This window comes from Anas acuta, chromosome 1, assembly GCF_963932015.1.
Source record: "Anas acuta chromosome 1, bAnaAcu1.1, whole genome shotgun sequence".
Taxonomy (NCBI): Eukaryota; Metazoa; Chordata; class Aves; order Anseriformes; family Anatidae; genus Anas; species Anas acuta.
The window spans coordinates 102,638,595-102,654,919 of record NC_088979.1 but is presented as its reverse complement, the minus strand read 5'-3'; the positions used below and the strand labels follow the sequence as shown (position 1 = coordinate 102,654,919).

Below are 16,325 nucleotides of genomic sequence, written 5' to 3'. Positions count from 1 at the left end.
TTTTGCACTCTTACATGGTCACCGTTAAGAAGTTAGGTCCAGATTTGCTCTTAGTATGTTAGCTAAGCAAAAAAAAGAGAACAAAAGTGCATGGATTCTTCCTTTATCTTTCATAAACAGGACCTAAAGTAACAGATAAAGGACATTTTTCAGGTGTTTTTGCCTTTCTTCCCCATAACCATATACCTCTTGTCCACTATTCAGGAAGCTCTAGAATTAAAGTGAAATATTAGCCTTACTGAAGTCAACAGCACAATACCGTCTAACTTAAAAAGGCTAAGTAATTCACACTTAGTTGTTGTGCTCCTTTTCCCCTCTCCCCACTCAGATTGTTATATTATGATTTTGAACTTTACCTTTTGTATGTGGGAAAAGGAAGATAAGGAGAGATTTTTGCTTATTTGTGTTCTGAAAGCACTTTTAGATCTCATCAAATTATGATTGTTATTACAAAGTGGAGGAAGAAAAAAAATCAAGCTATTTTCCTAGTTGCATGTTTGGGAAGCAAGGATCAGAACCTGAACCTTCATTAAACAAAGGGGGAAGTAGAGGAGGGGGGGGATAGGAAAAAAAGAAAGCTCCTGGGCAGGAGTTATAGGGCATCCCCAGAAGCCAGAAATAGTCACATAAGACATTCATTGCATTAATCAGCCTTTCAAGGATATTAATTCTCATTGCTGCATAATTTATTTAGCACATAATATTCTAGTAAGCAGAAGAAAGTTAGCTACCTCCACAGCAAGTAGCCTACTACTTTTGCCACACAAAGAAGAAATGATAAAAGCAAGTACTCTACAAAATAAGGCAAACAAGCCAGCAACCTTGCTGCCTAAATTATTCCAGAAAGAGCTGTGCAGGAAGAGGTGTTTCCAAGCTTCATGTAGCTTTGTACATCGTCACTGAAATCAGCCCAGTGCAGGTCTGGCAGAACACACCTGCTTGGACACCATCACCCACCAGGGATTTATGCTTTTCCAGCTGGGAAGTACATTTTTAGAAAAACAGCCATGAGCAGGGGATCAGAAAAGGTATGGGAAAAGAGTTTTCTAATTGACACTTGCCATGTGATTACCTTTCCGATAACTACAAATTTTCTAAAGCGAGCAGAAAAAAAACAACACTCAAGCAAATGTTATTTTCATAAGTGATAAGCAAAGCAACTCCGTTCAAATTAAGCTGAGGAATATAGACAAGAACACAGAGATTTAAGCCCTGTTCTCTCTACTGCCTGAGAAGTGGAAGGCAGAAAGCAGTAACAATGTTCTTCTCTGCTGTTTTATACTGCTTTTTCACCTTATTGTGGCAGCACTAGGAATAAAAACAAGATAAGTTACTGAAGAACAAAATATAAATCCCATTCTTGCAAAAAGGGGGAGGGGAAATAAAAGACTTAAGTGGAAGTGGATGGACTACTTACAGCAATTATTGTCAAATATTTTTGCAGTCCCTTCTTTAATGTAGTTCCTTTCCTACATAAGAGCTGACAAATAAGCGTGAGAGGTTCTCTTTGTAGGAGGAGGAGAAAAGAAGACTGCAATAATACTATGCAATGAAGATAAATTTTCCCAATAATGCAAGCTACAGAAGACATACGGAGGTCAGATAAAACTATTATTTGCCTTTTCAAGCACTATTTTCTTCAGCTGCTAAATAAAAACATTATGAAGCCATTTTACACAGCGAAATTTAACCTTATATTAACCTTCCATATTAAGTAAACAAACCTTTCTAGCCAATAAGCCTCTCTGTGAACTCTCCAAGATGATAAGCAATACCTTAATTACATTCATTTACATGACTTTGAAATTGTTCCAGATCAAAGTCAACGACTACAAGGTCAAAGAGTATCAAAGTCTGAAATAAGGAGAAATCTACAGTAGGCCAGTTCACATGAACATGGCACAGCATCCTTCCTAAGCAGCATGTAAAGGTCAGGGGTACAAACCAAGTGCTTGCCTTTGACATGTCATCTATTACAGGGAGAGGAGAAAAAAAATAAAAATAAAAAGCAAAGTACTCTAAAATACCTAACACTGGGAACTTTTTAACTTTTTTTTTCTTTTTAAGACTATTACAAGTTGAAAACAATAGACAGTTTCAAATAGCTTTTAATGTCTACTGGCCAATCAAGCAGTATGAATATTTTATGCAAATATTTTATATCCTAACTTAAAGGCACAATACAAAAGATTCCATGTTAAAAAGCAGCAGATTCACTAACAATTACAGAATATTTGCTATAGTGCCCTGTTATATTCAGTAACATTAAACTGAATGGTTTTGCACAAATTTATCTAGGAATGAAAAATGGAATGGTAGAAGGGAAGCCACCATACTGGTTTCATGGCACCATACTTCACAAACTAAGCAGACTCTGAGAGAAGCCCAAGCACAATAAAAATCACTTCCACTCTCATCAACAAAACTAGACTCTAGCCTTAAGATATGGGTAAAAAGTATCCTGTGCTGTAGTCTCAAACAGATTTTTTATCATGTTACCTGAAAACCTCTCATTTGTGCTACACTTAGAGCAGGAAATGCTAATTACACAAATTGCAGCAACTATAGAGATTTTAATAACAACCACTGCAAGAAACTTGATAAAGTACCTTCTGCCCTGAAATAGCAGACAAGCATACACAGCATCCACCCCATTCCCAAGATTATTAGATAATGGCTCAGGTATGATCAATAGCAATCCAATTAGCCAAAATATAGTATGCATGCACACTGCACTAATAGCTAGTTTCAGGATTATATTTTGTGTGTTATAAAGATGAAAATATTACAAATATGCATATAGAGAAGTCTGAATTACAGCTTCTGGATTTAAGCAATCACTATCAACACACTACAGCTGACATTTTCTTAGTATTAAATTAGATAAATCTCCCTGCACCCCCACTTTACTAGCCAAGCACTTTTTACACAACTCTCAAGCCAACAACCTTCTGCAATTTAAGTATGATTTAGTGCAAGAGAAGCAATGAGTATTATAAAATTTATGCTTGTTCACCTTCTCTCCCCACAGAGAAGGGCAAGATGTTTTTTCATGTAAATATGTATTAGATCCAAATCATTTAAATAGATATTATTCCATAGAGAACATGATGCTGCATATGCCCATTCCATCTCCATGTTGCTAAATAAACTGCAAGATAATGATGATGCCTTGCTCATCCTAAAGGACACTGAAAGTATTTCTAGGCTTTTCAAAGAGAAATAGGGGAAGAGACTTTCACAAGATAAAAAATAATAATACTAAAAAAAAAAAAAAAGGTGGCTCTCACAAAGCTAGATACGGTGAAGACAAGCTGTTCATAAGTCATGAATCCGCAGTTCTCTTCATGAACAGGCCACAGCTGTTACAGTAAAAGTATAGTTTAGCTGCATGCAGCAGTCTTCAAAATATGCATATCAAATCATTAAAAGAGTTGAAGATACTAAACTGAGTGAAAGAAAATCATGTTTGCAAGTCGAAAAATATTAAATTTAAGACAGGTGTCAATTTTAAAGTTAATGTTGGAACGTTAAATGTAAGGTGTCTAATGTTAATTTAATGCAGTTTTATTTCTCAATTTTATTTAGCAGAAAGTGTCGTTGCTTGAATGGACAGGAGATAGAAAATAGGGAAAGCTTAATAGCTTTTAAATATAAAATCTTTAGTCCTTAAAAACAAGTAAGCACATATGTGTCACTGCTTTTCACAGAATCAAAAGTTAATCAGCATGTTACCATAAAGCACAATTCTAGTTAACAATTTAATTCAAAATCACTTTTGTTTCAAGTGAGGAAAGCTTCGTGACCAATGACAGTCATCAGATATCATTTGGGCCAAAGTCAGTATCTTACAACACAGTCTGACCTCTACTTGATTTTAAAATAGGATAATCACCTTCAACTATGTATGAACCTTGAACATTATCAAAAACAGTTTTATTGCATCAACGATTTATTAATAGTCTCATATTAATAGTAATGTAACTTTGACTTTACAAAGTCATAAAGATGACAGGAAACACAGTCAAGACTTACTGTGCTACCTATTTTACTCTGGGTTTAAGGCAACTTCATGTTACAATAAAATAAACTATCCAGAGAATAATAGCTACAAAAGAAAATCCAAGAAAAATATGCATGTATCATCCCAGTTAAGTAATGGAACAGGAAGGAAACAGAGAATGTAATGAAGTCAGGTATAAACCCTGAATCCTTTTAAGTACTGAGGATTCTCTTCTATCCAACAGTGCTAAGAACTGAAAAACTGTTAGCACTGAGGCAGATAACTTCAGGACAAATACATTAAAAGTGATGGTTATAAAGAAAAGCTATGAACTTCTGGTAGGAGCACACGAAGGCAGATTCCCCTTCCAAGCACAGCATCACAGAATGGCCAAGACTCATGGGACAAAATTCAAAACAGACCTGATGAGGAAGTTTTCCACCCAGACCTTTCTGGTTCAAAACACTTGCTTCAGAATCCTTGCCATGTTTTTCATATTGTACGGTCACTTTTATAGCTGTTATCCCCATTACAAAACAGTTGACAGTTTAAACAAAGAACAACTAAGAAAGTACAATATTCTATAACTGGCATTTACAGCACTGGCCTTGGACTTGTAATCTTTACCAAACGGGCACACAAATCAATCTATCAGCTCATAAAGGTGTGCTTTTTTAACCTCTAAAACAGATGGGATTGGCCAGAAATGTCTGGCATGTCAAACTGCTAATCACTGCTGCCCTTTGCACAAAATAACCCACTTAAGTTGAGGCATGGTTGCACTGTAACAGACATTAGTCTGTGGGAAACCCATTTAACTGTCACATACTCCTGCCACTCCTGCTCTCCCTTAATTAAGCCTAATGCCTCATGCTTTGACCTTTTGTTCTAGCCTATTAACCCTATCTAGTACAAGTTCAAATATGTTAAACTAAAAAGTTTGCTGTAAAATATTAAATGCCAAGCCACTGGGAGAATGAGGGATATCTCCACCCTGCAAGTTACCCATCCCTTCACCAAATTTTCTAGATTGACATAACAGAAGCACCACCTACGTTAATTCCCAAAGACAAACACACCCAAATGCTTAGCAACAAAAGCACAGTTCTTTTCACTTCCATGTAGTCTTTCTTTTCCTCTTTAGAGGGGAAAGGAAAGAAAAGTGAAAGTTTTGTTTGCAACTTCATATCCTCAGGCTTTCGTTACTTTTATTTTTTTTAACCAACAAGGAAAAAGCATGCTATCAGTCAAGATCACACTACACTCATTTGCTGTTCTCTGAAACCTATCATTAAAAATAAAATGCAATCAGTTTACAGTGACCAATTCTTCTTCAATTAAGGACTGCCTCTGCCAGCCTCACTTACACTGAATCACCACCTTGTTCTTTTGACAGCATAGTTATAATTACTCCAAGTTTTTAATCCTCATCTGTATCTTTTTGTAAGTTACATCTTTTGAAGTTTCATGTAAAAATTGTATATCTGTATAAACTCGAACATAGCTTATAAATTTTAGCTCAATGAGGCAGACTTTTCTTTGATGTATGCTCAGATTTAGACAACATCTAGGCAGTCGCCTTCCCCTCCTGAAGCTTACACAGCCTCAGCCAGACCAACCCTCCTGAAACTTACACAGCCTCAGCCAGATCAACAGTTATGTTTGCAAAGCTGTACTTTTCTGCGGGAATCCAAGTGGCCTAGAATTATGACTTAAACAAACAAAAACAACAAAATAATCAAAAAAAAAAAAAATCTCTAATCAAGACAACCACTGTGCTCCATGTTAAAACCGTACAACGCTATGCAACCCAAAGTTGCATACTAAGACAGGTATTCTTCAATATAATGCTGGTTAGAAATGGAGTAAGGAATGCCATCTCTGCCAAAAGTATCAGACACCTATGCACTGACAGACACATTTTCCTCAAAACATTAGCTTAATCACCTTACTGACAAGCTGATACACACAGTGCAAAACCTTAATTCACAGTATAGACTCTTGCAACTCTGAATAGAATGACTTTTAAACACAGGTAACAATTTGAAACAAAGCTTTCAGTTACTTAGCTATTTTTGAAGACCTGAAACATTTCAAAAGCATTGTTGCCACAAAAGCCACTGTCTATTAAGTAGTATCAGGGTTGTTTAAGAAACCATCTCTTGCTGACCACAACAACTGTGAAGTTGTAAATAACTATTAATTTTGTTCTAATTCCAAGTGTCTATCTCACCAGTTCTGATATCAGCAAATAATGCAGTTAACTTCCCTGTAAATACAATTGCTCAAACAACTAAGCACTATAGCAGTGTTAGACTTTGAGTCAAACAGAAAGCATCACAGAAAAAGAAATGGATCCCTCATTCTGATTTACCTTTATTTCCAAAACACCAGGATTATCTGGATTTTTTGATAAATCCAGAGTTCCCCAATTTAAAAAAGCACAAACATTTTCTGATGATCTCACTACGGTTGACTATTACGGATGCTCAAACCAATTCTATACTCAAAATGAAGTCAAACAACACATTTATTAGAGAAAGAGTATGCCATATACGTTGCATCATTACAGTGGGTATGCTAGAAATTTTTCAGGCTAGGATTTGATATGACTGCCTCCAGCGTTCTAGGCCTTCCTTACTAATGCTCCCAAAAGTTGCCACTGGAGGCAACACAAATGAGTCCTAAGAGAGACCAGAAACAAAACAACAACTGCTTGTCAACCATTACATGCCCAAATTATATTCTTTATGCTCATCAGCATTCTCAAGTTCTTAGGCATGCATGTAAGGCCCACTGAGTACAGTGGGGCTACTCAAGTGAATAAAATTACTCACAAACCAAAGTACATATACATAAGCAATCACTGGACAACACTTGGGGAATTATTCCCTAGCATCACAGAAAAATAGGATTTAGAAAATGGGAACCAAGGGAGCACATACAAACAAAATGACAGTGGTGTTAAATGTCTGCAAGCCATTGTAATGCAATATCTAATAATGATTTTACTGTGACAGTCCCTTGCCACAGAAGCTCAACTTGGATCTGTTTTATTTCAAAAAAATAAAACATTGTAACACAAGTTTTATTTAAACTTCTTTCACTCTGAAATTACAAGCAAATCTAAAGCAAAACAAGTAGGCCAAATCTTCAGGACTTACCAGCAAATTCCATATAAAACATTCAAACATTATCAAAAATATTAGTGGTCTTTAATCAGCACACACTTTAAGAAAAAAGGAAGCCTGACATTAAAAGACAGGGATTATCTTGAAAATCTACTGTTTTAAAACATACTGTAGTCTTAAAAAGACTCGTACAGGACAGAAAGTTGTATGACAGATTTGGCAAGACAAAGATGAAACCCAAAACTGAAGAAACAAGGGAAACAATTGAAACAAATCATTTACCTTGAAAGTGGTCCCATCAGGAAGGTTCTTCCTTCAGGAGTCCAAGGATGCATTAATTTTCTTCCTCACCAATTCTATGCTTCACCTGAAAGAAGAAACAAAAATTGTCCTATAAAAATCTGCATACAAATTTCTCCTCTTCCAATCTATGTCTACCTTTTCATTATTAGCGTAACAATAAGGGATGTTTTATTTTTAATGTTTCTATTTCAAAATAAAAATGTAGCTCAAAACATCAGAAACCAAAGTTTTCCAAATAGAACCGCTTGTAAATCAATTACAAATAACTTGCATCACCTATACTTGTATTGTCTAGATAATTGGAGAGCATTTCTGCAAGAACAAAGTCCACGTTCAGCTTTGATTCAAAGCCACGGTCCTGTTTTTCTTCATTTTATTCAAAAAACAACCATGACATGAAAGCCCTCCTTCCTATGTAGCAAGTACCACTTAACACTTCAGACTCACACCTATAAATCTCAGTCATATTTTTAAGAGCCCTTTAATATATACAAGCAAAAGATGAGACCAAAGTATAATTGGTGAACAAAATGCCCACAAAATAATTAGAAAAAAAAAAAAGAAAACAAACCAATAGAAATGAAAACACTTGTTTTGAGATATTCAAGAATTAAATAGTGTAGAACAGTATACTTAGAACATGTTATCCACCACAAGTACCACTTTAAAAGTTCTCAGCGCTTCTCTACTACTTCTAACTTATGGTAAAAGATACAAACTTACAGGTAGTGCAGGTCATTGCTATTTGTACTACTTAACCTTCAGTAACAGGGCTTGTCAGAAGAATAATGCTCATGTTAACTCCTCTGTCTCCAGGTCACCACCCTAAGCAGCGAGTTTATTATGCATAAAAAAAATAATTATAATCAAACAGAAAAATAAAACAAAATAACAAAAACAGATTCTCTCTTTGGTTTTGCAGAATTTTGCCCTTCTCTCATTTGGCACAGGGAGGGTTCCCCTTCTCTTTCCCTCACTTTTAGCCTCTGTTCTCACAAAGCCTACAAACGAGAGAAGAATTAAACACAGGATTTCTCTAGTATGGAGGACTCCAAGGATGGCTACTGAGGCAGTAGAGTAGAGGGGGAAAAATGCATGCTTTGCAGGCAGCTTATAGCATTGCCCACTTCTGCAAAGCCATTTGGGCTAAAGTCAGTTCAGAGAAAACATCTGACTCTGACTACTGTAATGTACTACCTGGGAAAAGAGATACAGGTGTTGAGAGAAGGCTCATCATCCAAAGACAACCTATTCAAAGATTTCAGGTCAGTGAAACAGAAGCGCACTGGGCTACTGCCAACATCAAAATCCAACAAAAGCAGTGGATCCGCTATGCTGAAAAAAAAGTAAATACCCTGAAATACTACATGCAGAGACTACTTCAGATCCTTCCCCCAAATACATCATTAAAAAAGTCAATTTGTCCCACAGAACAATAGAAGTCTCAACATTCAAATTTAAGTAGGGAAAAAAAAAAAAGAGATTAAGTCACCATTGCAGTCAAAATAAAAGGAGAAGTGACAAAGGTACAGTGACAAATGCAGCAATAAATATCATTCAGAAGTCTTTCCAGCCCCACTTGACTGAAAGAGCAGGTCAGCTGGATGATGGAGCCTCTTGTGACCAAAGAAGAGAGGGACAAGAGCAGAACACCCTTGGAGCAGTAGGAAGCTGTGCTTTTAAATTTACATAATAAATTGAGGCAATAAATTGAGAAGATTACGTATATTTGAGAAAAATAGTTCATTTTAGTAGTTCTGTGCTATACTATAGATGTAGACAGTGTTTTCCACCACTGACAGATGTTTTTATTTAAGTATTCCTACTTCTATGAGAAGACAGATTTCTATCTAAGGGAGAAACCAAGCAAACAAGAAAGAACACCACTGTATTGCTGTCAAGGTTCAATGTATGCATAAGATTTCCTTTAGGTCAGCATTAAGCAATCTTTTTGTATTGTTCTTGTGACTACAAAAAGTTTTTAAGAGTTCTGAGAAAAGAACAAAAGAATTTACTCTTTCTGAGAAAAATAAATCCATATTTCTTCATTGATGTTCGAGAAATTCTTTGCTAGAATACTATTTTATTTGCAAAAACCTAACAGCTGGATACTTGGGTTTGTGCACCTCAGTGGCTGATTGTTGCTCTCCTCCCCATTATAAGTCACTGAAAATGTGATGTCTGATGACATTAAAAACGCAACCAGGACAATCTCCTGGGATGGGACTGATCATTTCTTCTCACCTCTGTAGAAGGCTGAGCTCACTTCAGCACTAAAGAAGTCTTTTCCCTTTCCCTTCCAACACCATTTTCACAATGAGTGTTGGGCAGGTAAAAGAGGTAAGAAGCCAGCAGCTGTGGATTACTTACAGATCACTGTAAAAAGAATCAGCATCAGAGCAACAGTGTCAGCCTAAGGCCACACGGAACTAAAAGACTGTTTTTTCCGCAAGACATGCGTCTTGTACTGTTCAGCACTGAAATTCATTAAGTGCTTTCTTAGGCCACTTAAATGATCTCTTCTTTGTTTTTAAATACAAGGTGCAGTCAAGACTCAAACACTTTACACCCAGCATCTGCCCGATCTGTTATGATCACCTTCTTGCAGCTTTCTTTCTCGAGAGGAAGAAGAATGTGCCTGCCGAGTTATTCTCCCAATGCTCAACTTTTCTACACTAAACCTCTTAGAAACCCACAGCTAACAGAAGACAAGCAGTTTCTGCTTTTAACCTGATTTTGTCTATAAGCAAAATTGTTCTCTGCCAGAGATGGTGATATTTAGAAGTGAAATGTGTGAAAGCAGAACTTCTCTCCAGACAGGTAATTATTAAACAGGAGTAATGAGTTCCAGGAACGATTTCAGTAAGAGACTGCATCCTATTTTGGGCCAAACTCTCCCGATGGCTAGCAACTGCTTCTTCCCCTTCCGCACCACACAGATGTTTACAGGAATATTAGTTTCTGTTCTCCTTCTTTAACCATTTAAGTCAAGTGACATGCAACAGACAGCCAAACAAATTACCACATTAATTCTTTCAAGTGCTATATAGGTCTGGTCACATTTCTCAGTGTACTTGAAATAAATAATCCAGAAACACTAAAATATATGCATTCATCTTTAGCAAGAGAGTTTTCCTTCCCATTTTCCTGGAGGCAAATCTTCCCATTATCAAATTCAAGCAAGTTTATGTGATCACAGATGTCCAGTTAAAATATCACTTGCAAACCTTAGCATATTATTTTCTAATTCAGTATTTTCAAATGCAACTATCAAAATCCAAACACCATCATATCCAGAAGATAAGTCACACACACTTGTTAAATATGTTCCTCACATGTGCTGTGGGCAGACCAATACAGCTAGTCACTGCTCTTATCATGTTGGCCTGTTCACAGGAAGAGAGAGCAAACCACAAACGCTATTACTGTTACCCTTCTTTCTTTGGTTTAGGGCTATTCAGACAGATTGTCAAGTTTGTATTTTTAATCATTTTATCCATTTGCGCATATTCTCTTGTACATCTTCCTCCCGTTCAGACTTCACTCCCTACCTGCATTATCTTTCCACTTGCCTGTCATTAAGCTCCTGCTGAGCAGTAATGATTTATATTTCAAAATGCACACTTCTTGTCCCAAAAGAGCATTTAGCCCTTTTTCCCATCCATGGGATGTGCATCCTGTTTGTCCCATCTACCACCTGTAACCCAACCATGCACCCCACACATCACGGAGCCCCAAGGGCACCAGGCAGCCACCACCCCACCGCTCTTGGGGCCAGTGCCCCCACATCAGGTGCTTGGCTAGAAAGCCCACAGTCTTCCCTGTCTCCCTTCTGGAATCCCCGTACATTCACATGCAGGAATAAAAATGCAAGCCATTTTGGTTCTGAGGTTCAGGCTGGTTCATAGGAGCTATTCTAAAATTAACAAAATATTACAGTCTTCAAGTCTTCCCCTGCAGTGAGGCATCAAGCATTACCGTTGAGCAAGACAGCTGACTGTGGGAAATGCAACTCCCCAGCTTTGCCTTGGGCAAGTTTATACATGTGCTCGGCACAATGCAAAACGGAGTTTATCTTTTGGTATACCAATGTGCTGCACTGTCACTGGTAAAATTAACAGTGCTCTCAGTGCTAACAATAATACAGGTGGCATTACAGAAACCTTATGTCAGTGTTCAAATACAGGAGGAAAAAGAAAAGTTCTCTCTGAAAAGTCAAAATAAAGCTTTAAAGCAAGCCTTGGTCAATTATTTTAAACTAATCCCATGTTAAATAAAAACTACCAGCACATATGATCATCAAGTTAATCTGTGTTTGAGTCCTATAACCTTTACCGAATCAGTTTAAGAAATATATGCATCTTGGATGTCTTTTACATAACAGGAGTCATCCTAAACACAACTGACTATCAAATGCTGGAGGTGACACAGCCAACATTTAAAGCACATGCTTTTTAAGCTTACAATATAAAAACATCTGTTCACTTCTTTATCAACATAGTCTCTATGATCATAATAAGTTTTTGTTATTTTTACCCACCAGTTTTGTTTAGCATTATCTATCACTTTAGAAGAAGAAACAATTGCAGAGAGAAAAGAGGAAGAACACATTCTCATCTGTTTATATACATATATTATTATTATTTTTTTTTACCCCAAGACTACTAGGGAAGAAAAAAAAACACAACACAACAGTCAAGTTTAGATATTTAAAAAACATCCATCCTGCATGATTTGGCATTTGACAGCATCTTATATTGTGTGCATACACAATATAGAAAAATCTTAAAGCCACTGACAGACCTCCCTCATCAGATAACTCAGAACTGCACGCCAGTCAAACAGGAGGTCAATTTTCACCCCAGCCTAAAACATGCAGTCACTACTTGTTACTTCTTCCTTCCTGCTCAACAAAACGTATACCTGTGTATGGGTACATGTATATACACACACATACATATATATATACACACACACCTGCATACACACAAACAATGCATTTAACATGCATTTAACTCATAAAAAACTGACCGTCTTGCCTTATAGACTATCCCTGGCCATACAAACGTTGATAAAATAACAAGAGAGCCCTTCTCAACCACAAGTTTGGGAAGACAAATGCCCCAGACAGCAGAAGTCACAGATCTGCCCAAGCACAGCCCTGAACGAGAACTTTTGCTCTCCGAGACGTCCGCTCTGGTCGCCCGTACAACAACAATTACTCAGATGCCATTAGATCAGATTTAAACCACAAAATACTCCCAGCTCAGAAAGCCTGTGTCACACGGCTTCTTAATGTGTCACTTTCTAGCGTGTTCAGCCAGGCCCACGAGCAACGCTTCAGGTTGGACTATTAAAGGTTTCCAGCTCTCGCTCAGGGATACTCCACCTTTCCTCCCTATGGCTCTTTGTAGGCTAGATCTGCACGCTTTTCTAAGTAAAGCTCTGTAACATCTCTAAACATTTATCGTGCCATGACTCAGTTAAATTCTGATCAGCCAAGGAGCTCTCAGGCACCGCAGGCAGGTCCCCCTAGACGAAACGCAGAGCGGTACGGTCTCCAGACTCCAGAAAGACCATGCAAAAGGGGCCAACTTCCACTTCAGCTCTCCTAACACCAGCACGCTGCCAAAGCCAGAAATTCCCCCGTTTTCTCCACACTTTCAACGCGCGTCAGGCATTTCAGCTCGAGCCTCCTTTCAGTTAAAACGCTGTGGATCGGAATCCACGAGAAGACAAGCAAGGCACAAAGTGGGTGCAGCAGGGGCACGGCGCTGCCCCTCGTTTTGCCCACGCTCTGCCCCCGCGTCTCCTCGGGCTCCCCTCTGCTCCCAGTTAATCACCGAGCGGCACTCGCACGGCACGGCCGCCTCCAGCACCTTCCGCAGGGAGACGGCGCGGGGGGGGGGGGGGGGGGGGGAGGCAGAAATCACCTTTAAAGGGCTTCGGGGACAGGAAAACACGCCAGGAAAAGTAACCTTTAGTCTAGAAGGGAAACAGCGACGTCCCCGCGGGGCCGGCGCGGCGGCGATGAGGCGGCATCTGCGGGGGCACCCGCGGCCGCCCCGACCGGCGGCCAGGGGAAAGGGGGCGGGGGGCGCCCGCAGGTGGGGCTGGGACCGAGAGGGAGGGAGGGAGAAAGGGAGGGAGAAAGGGAGGCAGCAGCCGGCCTCGGCGCTGCCCCGGGCGGAGCTTCGCCGACCCTGGCCTCGACCCCGGAGGTCTCCCCCCAGCCAGCGCTCGGGCTGTAAAAGCCGGGGTCCCCCCCTCGCTCCCACGCCGCCCCCAAGCCCCCCAAACTTCCAGCTGGCCCCGTACGGGGGGGTCCCCCCCCGGAAGCCGTCCCCGCCGCGGCCACCCCTCGCCGGGCTCACCCCGGCATTGTTCGCTCCCCGCCGCCGCCCGGCAGCGCTGCACGGACAGACACGCGGGCGGACAGACAGACAGACAGACGGACGGACACCAGCACCCTCCCCCCTTGCACACGCAGCGCCTCCCGCCCCGCGGCGGCTCCTCCCGAGCGCTGCCCGCCGGCCTCCCCCCCCCCCGCCTCCGCCGCACGGCCGCGGCTCCCGGCCTCCCCCAGCGCCCAGCCCGGCTCCGCGGGGACCCCGACCCGGGGACGGCGCCGAGCCGAGCCCAGCCGAGCCGCGCCACCCCGCTGCCCCCCGACCCCCCGCACGTACGCGGCGAGCCGAGCCCGGCGCGGCGCCGCTCCCCTGCGCGGTTCGGGGCCCTGCTGCAATGCCTGCGAGGCTGACTTTCAAAGCCTAACCCGCAGCCGCGATCCTCCCCGCCTTCCACCTCGCCCGGCGCGGCGCAGCCCGGCTCCTCCTCCTCCTCCTCCTCCTCCCCCCCCCTCCCGCGCCATTCATCTCTTCAGCCAAGTTTCTTAACCCTTCTCTCACCCCGCCCGCGGCCGGCACGGAGGGAGGCCGGCAGGGATGGAGGCTGCCCCCCCGCCCTGCCCTGCCCGGCCCCGCAGCCCCCGGCCGCCACCGTGGGAGCGGCGGCGCCGTGCTCGCGAAGCGGGGAGTAGCAGGGAAGGGGCTTCCCGCGGTTACCGCTTCTTGCCGGCTCAGCGCGGGCATTTTCCACCTTTCCTCCCAAAAGCATCAGCTGGAAACTTTGTTTTCTTTTTTTTTTTTTTCTTTTTTTTTTTTCTTTCTTCTTCCCAACAACCTCCACCCCCCCCCTCGCTCGGAGCCTCCCGCGGCCCGCCCGGCACCTGCGGCGGCGGCTCCCGGACGAGCCGGGGGCGGAGCGGGCCCGGCCTCCCCCCCCCCCCCCCCCCGGGCTCCGAGCCTCCCCCGGCCGCCCCCCCGCGGCCCTGCCCTCGCGGCCTGCGGCGCCCCGAGCGCGGCCTCTCCTGCTCCGGGCCGGGGGGGGGGGGGGGCTCGGCTGGGGGCCGGGATGTGCCACGGGGGAGGCAGCAGCTGCCCGCACCCCCCAAAAAAAGGGCGGATTTGGGGAGCCGGGGCTGGTGGCCCCGTGTCAGTAACCAAGGAACGGGCGGCACGGGACAGAGGCTCCGAGCAGAGGCGGCCTCCATCTTGGTGGGTGGCAGCCACGGCGGCCTGGAGGCAGCCTCAGCTGGGGGGGCTGCACCGGGGCTGCTCTGCCGCCGGGCTCCGTGCCCGCCGAGGAGGGGTGGGAGAGCCCCGAGACACGCAGCCGGCTTGGCTGCTGAGGCTAGACCGCAAAAAAAGTGCGTGACCCCAGCCACATCATCCATGTGCCTCCGCAGTGCCCGTGTTTAGAACAAGCCTCGACGCTTGGCGTGTTGTTTGACATGGAGACACATCATGATACTTTGTTTCTCTTAGAAGTTGAAGACTGGAAAAGGAGAAGCAAATTTGTTTACGAATCGGCTATGAACTGTGCGATAGTATCTGTGTCAACATATGCCAGTATTTTAGTTCTAAAACTAACATAAAATAATTACAAGTGGTACACTCAAACATCTTTTCAGGAAAAAAATAAATAAATAAATAAAAATACCGTTAAAGAATGTATGAATTTCCACTTTAAAGAAAGCAAAAGGGAGTCGTGCTTGTGAAAAGCCAAGTGCTTTAGCTTACAGATATCATGACTGAAAGTAGATGTAGGAATGTGAAGCAAAACCTCTTTTGCTTTGGAATGCACGGATTGTGTACAGGCTTACAGCGGAGCGAGTAATGCACTACTTGACCTATTTTTTGTAAGCCAATGAAAGATTTAGGTTAACTTCATCATCATGTGTTTTTAACCACTTTTTTCCAGAAAAGCAGCTGCATTTTCTAAAGCTGCTGCGTGTCACATTATATATACATGACAGTCTCTTTTTCTTTGAGGGAATGTCTCACAACATAGCCCGATCGTGCTTCCGGTAAAACAATGAGTTTTGCTCTTCATTTCCATAGTAGCATCATTAGCACATTCTCATAGTAAATAAATGATCTTTAATTTTTCTTTTTTTTTTTTTATTTGAATTGTCTAGGAGAAAGGAAATATTCTCATTACTGCAGCAGTTTAGCTGCTATTTCAATCAAGAATGTCTGTAGTAGAGACCTCTTTCATTCTTAACCTTAGGGAATTTATTGTGTAGACGAGAGACCTACAAAACGAGGAATCTTGAACAGGCAATGGAAAAAATCTTCATGAAATACTTGTTAAAATGCGTTTTGTTAGATAAAATATAGTTGGCTGAGGAAACAAGTTCTATATGATACAATCAACTGAGATTGTATCAAACAATGCTATATATTGATTTAGCAGATTATTTCCAACCCTTAATATTCATATCACACCAAATTTTGCCCATTACAGTTACCCAAAGTATGAGAATCAAAACAAGTTAGGAAATACATTTTCTGTACAAGTGAAGAAAATACTGCAGCACACAATGC

General features: G+C 41.7%; 1 protein-coding gene across 20 annotated transcripts in view; it reads right to left on the bottom strand.

Annotated features, from left to right (window-relative positions):
- The window catches only part of NRIP1 (nuclear receptor interacting protein 1), a 148,469-nt gene that overhangs the window by 67,210 nt on the left and 64,934 nt on the right, over window positions 1-16,325 (bottom strand). For 6 of the 20 annotated variants that reach the window (XM_068690609.1, XM_068690724.1, XM_068690596.1 and 3 more), the window contains exon 3: window positions 7,417-7,501. The gene's annotated coding sequence lies outside the window, so the exon portion shown is untranslated. The other 14 variants (XM_068690650.1, XM_068690706.1, XM_068690583.1 and 11 more) reach the window with 5 other exon arrangements.